Genomic DNA, 8,026 nt, shown 5'->3' on the forward strand with positions numbered 1-8,026 from the left:
GAATCGGGAGGTGTATCGGTAGAATTGACACCGTTTGTACCGATCCTCAACGACATTGTGAAGTACTTGTACTTTGCAGGTCGGAGTAGTGAAAGTGGAAGTCTTGGGGTTGGTGAACTTGGGTGGAAGTCATGAGCCACTTAGAGCACTAAATTGGCCAAGAACACGAGTAGTGAACGGTGATAAGTTGTTGGGTATGTTGTCACAAAGAAACCCCAAAATAGATAATCAGTTGAACGGTGTTTATATACAATAACTGGTTGAATTGAACATGTATATGATAATCGATTGAAACGAATTACATATAATAAATGGTGAATTGAATTATATGTAATAATCAGTTGATTTATGTTGATAACTATAGGGAAATCTCCAGAAAAGTCCTAAAATTTTACCCTAATTTACGAAAAAGTCACAAACTAAAATTTGTTTACGAAAAGCATGAATTACCGGTAAAAATGGCGATTTAACCCATTTTTTCCAGTTTACCGGTTTTATTACTTACATGTTTCACTAAAGTCCCATTATTTTACCCTAATTTGCGAATAAGTCCCAGAATAAAATTTACTTATGATTTGGCCCTTTTCTTCATGTAACATACATTTTATCGGTTTCATTGCTGATTTAGACACCTAGTCATTAAATTAGCTGATAAGATGAATATGATGGGTTATATAATGTCACATTTACTGTAAAATTTGATACCCATCTCATCGACTCATTTATGACTATGTATCTACGTCAGCAATGAAACCAATAAAATGTGTGTTTCCAAGAAAAAATGGCAGAAAATAAGTTGATGTCTGATGAGATGGATATATTGGGTTATATAAGATTAGATAGACAATTTGATATTTTTTATAAACGTAAAAAATAACGCAGTTGTTGTTAGTTTATGTAATTATTGTAGTATTCGTTGGATGCATTTTATATTCCAAAAAGATATACAATAAATCAGGATATCAAGTTTTATGCTAAACATAGCATTATATAACTCAACATATCCATCTCATCATCTCATTTAATGACTAGGCGTCCGGGTCAGCAATGAAACCGGTAAAATGTATGTTACATAGAGAAAAGGGCCAAATCATCAGTAAATTTTATTTTGGGACTTATTTGCAAATTAGGGTAAAATAATGGGACTTTAGTGAAACAGGTAAGTAATAAAACCGGTAAACCGGAAAAAAGGGTCAAATCGCCATTTTTACCGGTAATTCATGCTTTTTCGTGAACAAAATTTAGTTTGGGACTTTTTCATAAATTAGGGTAAAGTTTTAGGACTTTTCTAGAGATTTCCCATAACTATAATCGGTGAATTGAACTTATATATGATAATTAATTGAAAGGAATTACATATAATACACAGTGAACTAAATTATATGTAATAATCGATCGATTTATGTTGATAACTATAATCGCTGAATTGAACTTATGATAATTGATTGAAAGGAATTAGATATAATACACGGTGAATTGAATTATATGTAATAATCGATTGATTTATGTTGATAACTATAATCGCTTGAATTAAACTTGTGTATGATAATCAGTTGAAAGAAATTACGTACAATAAACGGTGAAGTAAATTATATGTAAAAAATGGTTGAATCAAGTTGATAACTATAACTTATGAAATTGAAATTAGAATGATATGGTAAAACGATGTAATGTAGATGGTTGAAATGAATTATGATATATATAGTTGAATGTTGTTAGCTATTTTGTTTTTATATTATCATAATTTGCTTGGATTACCCATTAGAGGATTCTATGTTTTTCCTTTGGTTGTCCACAACTTATCGGCTTACGAATCATTTGCTAACACTTGTTTCTTGTTATATGCCTTTGTGATCGGTGCAGGTAGTTTAGGCGCATGGCTTGGTGAGACTGGGTATCATAATGGGTAATTAGCTTTTTATAGTGATACCATTTTGGACACGTTAGATATTTTATCAAATTAAATATTTACTTTGGTTATGTTGTAAATGGTTTGAAATTTTGAATGGATTTTAAGGTAATTTGGTGATTTAAAAATGTTTTCAAATAACCAAGTCTTCGGCAAACGTATTCTTTAAAAAAGGTGTTTTAAAAAATATTTGAGTAAAAATTACGATGTTACAGCTGGTATGCTTGCACCACGATCCTGAAATGGGGAGCTAACCCTTGGAGATATGCATTGATCTTTTGGATCTCCGAGTTGACTAATTCGGGGCATATAGTGACTTGGTACTCAAAGCCTACATTACAGAAGGCCAGGCATGATTCCTTGGTGCTAAGATGACCGAATTCTTGCTCTACTGGTGCCACGTCTTTTCCAGAATGGAATTCCTTTATCATTTGCTTCATTAAATCTTCATATGGGGTTCCATAGGCTGCGTATATGCCTATAGCCTTGACCTGGATACTCCAACAGATGAGAGCTCTTCCCATAAACGTGCATGCTGCAAACATAACTCTATGTTCACTAGTACACTTGATCTATATCTCTTTTATCTAGTGGATCAAATTATCTACTCCAATTTTTGCATAAAAAGATTTCGACATGTTGTTAATAAATCCATATAGGTTTTTGTCATTTGAGAACCTTCCTTATTGCTTCCCTCGTCTTTACTAGCTCTAAGATTCCCTAACACATCGAATACTTGACGATGAATCATGGTTTGAATGGTGGTCGGATCAATCAAGGTTAACATTGAAGGGTTGTGATCCTGAAATGACATCAAGACGGTTACTCAATGTTCCTATGCTTAACGAATGGGGTTGTTATTATATCCTTCATTTATTGGGACAATACTACTTTTCCCATTTATAGAGTATTATAGTTGCTTTCCTAGAAACTTGTCTTCTTATCGCTATTTAACCTAAAGACTTTACTTGTATCATATGTACCTTTCCTTTCATTGTCGTTTTTCTCCCTTATTATGACATGCTATTGTTTCTTTCCTAGCAACTCTCATGGAGCTTCTTTATTATGGTATGCTAATATTGCTTCCCTAGCAACTCATCTTAAGAATGGAAATTTTCTTATTATTCCAACGAAATCTCTTTTCCTTGCCCTTAGTCTTCTAAATAGTTAAAACTTCTAAAGGTTTTTAATATCCAGGGTATCAAAAGTTTTTGCGATGAAAAGTGTCAATTTTTGGAAATTTTGAACATGCGCGTCGTGTAACATCCCAAAAATCACGACTAAAAATTTCGTTTTTATTTATTAAAATAACCATAATTATCAAAATCATTTCATCCAAAAACATAAGTCATAGTATCAAATCAGAGTATCTCATCAAAACTCATATCAATATATCTAAGTAAAAACATCCCAGGATAAACAAATGGTGTGTGCACTGCAGTCATCCCGAGCTCTTCCCCTTGCTACCGGAAGTACCTGAAACTAAAACTGAAAATTGTAAGCACGAAGCTTAGTGAGTCTCCCCAAACTACCACATACGATACACATATCATATAACATGCAGGTAAGAGACACGGGCCTCGCCCACACTCAAGGAGATACGGGCCCCCACCCACACTCGGCTAACTATGAGATACGGGCCTCGCCCACACTCAGCTATCTTAGAGATACGAGCCTCACCCACACTCTACTAACTAGGAGATACGGGCCCCCGCCCACACTCCGCTGGCTAGGAGGTACGGGTGTAACGACCGCAGATCCGGGCTAGTCAATATAAAGACGATGAACATCAAAAATGAGTTTTTGATGGAAGATTATTTGAAAGGATTAATCTTAACCAAGTTGTAGTATATGTTACAAGGGTTCCGTACATATAAAGAACGCCGAAATCCGGGTTATAACGAAGAAGTTATCGCCCGTCGAAGTTTTACGGCAAAACCGGCACGGCACCGGGAGACGTAAATAGTGAATTTGTGGTAGAAGACTTTTTAGCTTTAGTGATCTAAACAAAATTTGTAGTATACGTTAAAAAGAGAACATAAAAAAAAGAACGCCCAAATCTGACTTCGTATGAGGAAGTTATGAATTTTCTAAGATTTGGCGTAGCAGTGCACGCCCCAAACTCGAATTTTAGTTCGAGCTGTTTTTGGCCTACGTGACCTAAATGAGAGTTGAAGATCTCATTAATAGAAACTCAACGGTAAAAATACAGACGAAAACGGAGACGGTATGTAGAAGTTATGAATTTTACGCGGACATTTAACAGTATAATCTCCTCCAACTGTTAAATTTAAGATCGGTCGAGAATTAGCCGACGGAGTCTAAATGAAAGTTTTAGATCTTGTTTTTACCTACGCGTGGATATAAAGAATGTCGAGAGTAGAGCTCTTATGTTAAAGATATGGACGAAACTTGGTCCCTACTCTTCGAGCGCGATAAATTCGATATAGTTTTGTAAATCTGAGATAGAATGAGAATTAGCTGACGGCGTCTAAATGAAAGTTGTAGTACTTGTAAATACCAACGCGTGGATATAAAGAACGTCAAAAATGGAGTTCGTATGAACAAGTTACGAATTATAATAGCATATTTACGTATTAAAATAAAGTATAAATCATATATATGTACACATATATATACAAATGTATATATGCTTAGAAAGGTATCGACGATGTGGTTATTATAAGACTAGTGTTGAGTACTTTCGACATTATTTTAGTACAAATATCGTTAAATCTATTTAAAATAGTATTATGAAAGGGTGTTTAGTCGTTTATATAACTATAAGGTCATTAAGTAATTATGGAGGGTAGTTTTTGTAAATTCAATTACTATAAATAAGAGGCTTGGGCTCTCATATTTCTTGCCCCATTCTCTTGATTCAAGAGTCTTTCACTTCTTATCCCCCGAGAATTTCGGTCTCTCGTGATTCGACTTCTCTTTCTGTAGTTTTAGTATAGTAAGGTGAGCGCTGAAGCGTTGCACGAATCTTTCTTAGAAATATTCAGCGACGAAGTTCTGCCCCTGCAGAGCCCGACTCCTAGCTAAAACCCCCTTGTAAGTAAGTTATGCTTACCTATTTTAATATAGCTTATATTTAAAATTAGTATTGTTATTATGAACTTATAATCAATATTTGAGCTATTATTATGACTTATATAAGTGTCGTTCTAATATCTTTTTAACTACTCACGGTACGGGGAATCTGGTTTAAAGGGCCGCATAGGGTTGTTGGATTTCAGAAGTGCTATATGCCAAAATGGTCCTGCCCTCCGGTGTTTTATGTCTGGCCCCTGTCTGTACATAGTGGTTGGAAAGTATTGTTTAAACGCTTATATAATAATCACTACTAGAAAACAGCCATTTAATGACGCGCGAACAATGACACACACTGATTTACGATACGCTTTTTTTGTGTGTCCTAAAAATAATGTCAGTTTTTAAAAATATGAAGGGTAGTGGACGCGCATTTTTGCGTGCCCTGAAATTGGCGTCCAACAGAAAAAAAAATTACAAACACGGAGGGCACCTATGTTAAACGGGTGTCGTGTAAGAATGTTGTTTTATATTTTTTTTGGGTGAAACACGCCTCCATCCTTTAATACAAGGTGGGAAATGAAATCCCAAAAAATTCAAAACCCCGCTTGTTTTCCGATCCTCTCCCTTCTGATGTAAAATCCTCTATCGAAGAAACCCTATCGCGCCTCCATCTTTTTGATGTTGATGTTATCAAAGTGATGCATCTCCTCCTTCTGATGTAAAATCCTCTATCGAAGAAACCCTATTAGCATTGTGCAGTTGTGAATCTTTCTCCCTTTTAGATTTTTTGCGCTCTGCAACCATGGTATCAACTACAAACAACAATGAACCCTAGATCATATTCAATACTCATCCGTCCCCCCATTCACCACTTGCTACCAGCTATCACCATTTTTATGGACTCCAAGCTCTGAATTAGGGTTTACTTTGGCGATAATTTCAATTTCTCTTACACCAGCATCCCAACTCTCCAGTCCTAAATTCCCCGCTGCTACTCCGCCTCTTTTCTCCGGGCTTTACCGCTCTTCGAAGCTCGACTCCACTTCACTCTTCACAACTCAATCACCCATCCAAAATATCAATTCTCACATACGTCTCTCCTCTCCTTCTAAACGAACTTACACCCTTATAGTCGCCATGGACGGTACAGGGAAGGTATATAAACATGTTTTTTTTTCATTTTAGATATTTTTATGTACTATCAGATCTATTGGTTGATATATCACAAACTTAATTTGTCTGCTTATAACACAATTTTGTAGGGTTGTTTCCTTGAACAAGAATCGGTTACTGATGCACACAAGGTGCTCGACATAATGTCTCTGTTAGGTGTTCACCCCGATGAGACCACTTTTGGCTACCTTGTCTATCTATATGCAACAAAATGACTCGAGCACAAGATGATTGAACTACAAGACTTGGTATCTAGGTTCAATTTTCCCAATAAATCCATTTTTATTAGTAATCTGATCAGAAGGTTATATGTCGCTTTCTGGACAAAAACATCATTATAATATATCAACATCATTTGTAACCTCACTTTTTTCACAGGACAAACTTTTTTGACTCGAAAAGTATTGGAGATTTGACTAGTCGGTTAGGATCAGATTGTCACGGGACACTATAACTGGATTGGATGAGAGTACTTCTTATTGTTGGTGGTGGGAACTGGGAAGTTCCATCCTTAGCATCAAAGTCTGATTTTACGATTCTTAATGCATTTGTTTGTATTGTTTATAATTAGTAATCCTGCTCTTTACACTTGCAAACTCTTATAAACTACCAATTTTGACATCATGTAAATTTTAAGAACAGATCATGAATATGTGTCTTATGTATTGTATACGATTGTGATGTTTTTATTCATGATTTGTTTATGAACGTAAGGTGTGATCGAATGTTCTTCAGCGAGATAATGAAAGAAGATTCTGATATAATGGGGTGTATTAGCTCTAGAGTCAGACATCTTGTCCAGCTTCATTGCAAAATTGGTATGCCGAGATAGTTACTACACTTGTTTCAATGTTTCAAAAATGATCAACAAGCACTTGTACTGGAAGGGCAGATGCTAATCAAATATGTTATCATGAATGCTATAGCTCTTAGGAAAATTCTTAAGAAATACGACAAAGTAAGCAAATATCCTATTCTTTCTTTAGATTGCAGATTTTTCTTTTCTTTTTGGATTGATGTGTTGCGATTATGATTTATGTTTGTTTTTTAGGTGCACAACTCTGTAAGTGGTGTGAACTTCAGGTCTAAGCTGCAGGCTGAACACTTGGAGATCTTATAATCACCATGGTTGATTGAACTGGTGGCTTTTTATATGAATTTCAGTGAATCAAATGAAATGATCTGCTATGAGCTTTGTAGTTATTTCTCTTGTGATCTCAGTGTTATAATTTCAAAACTTGTATTGAAATTGGTGCTTCCAGATTATGTAGTTCTGGAATACAGTCTAACTTGTGTTGTTTGCTTGGTATGACTGACTATATATCGAAATTATGAAAAGTTCATAGCTTAAGATTACATAAATTGTAAAACGCTTTTACTCATGATCCTCAACTACTGTTTTTCATCCATACGCGTTGAGCCGTGGACATATCTTTTGCACGATGTGTGCTTGTTCATCGGGATCTGTTTTGATGTTTGAAGGGGTGAAATCTACAAGCCCAAAGATGAAGTATTTGGTAATGCAGGACGCATAACTGAACCAGAATTACTTCTAAAACGAAGGTAAACAAGCAGTGTGTTTTATTGCAATAAATTCTTGACATATTTTCATTTTAAACGAATCTTACTGAGCATTAAGGTGGCATTTACAGGCTTAGAAAAGAATGGGAGGAAAGACTTACTCAGCATTGATGTGGCCGAGGGTAATTATGTCAATGCAATAAATGGTTTGAATAACTCCTTTTCATATTAGTCCATGTACTCATGCAAAATGCTTGGTCCATAAGGGCCATTAGGCCTTACATTACAGCCAGAGGGCTATCACCTGAGGGGTATAAAAAAATATTATTTCTTGTTTAATTTAATCCCTTTCTTTTCTTTATTTTCTCATATGTATTTTTCCTT

At 35.2% G+C, this 8,026-nt stretch overlaps 1 pseudogene; it reads left to right on the forward strand.

Moving 5' to 3' along the window:
* Positions 1-7,813, forward strand: part of LOC145106061 (putative E3 ubiquitin-protein ligase BAH1-like) — a 30,564-nt pseudogene extending 22,751 nt beyond the window's left edge.
* The last annotated feature ends 213 nt before the right edge of the window (positions 7,814-8,026 follow it).

This window comes from Lactuca virosa, chromosome 4 (assembly GCF_052849685.1).
Source record: "Lactuca virosa cultivar CGN04683 chromosome 4, Lactuca_virosa_CGN04683_v6, whole genome shotgun sequence".
Lineage (NCBI taxonomy): Eukaryota > Viridiplantae > Streptophyta > Magnoliopsida > Asterales > Asteraceae > Lactuca > Lactuca virosa.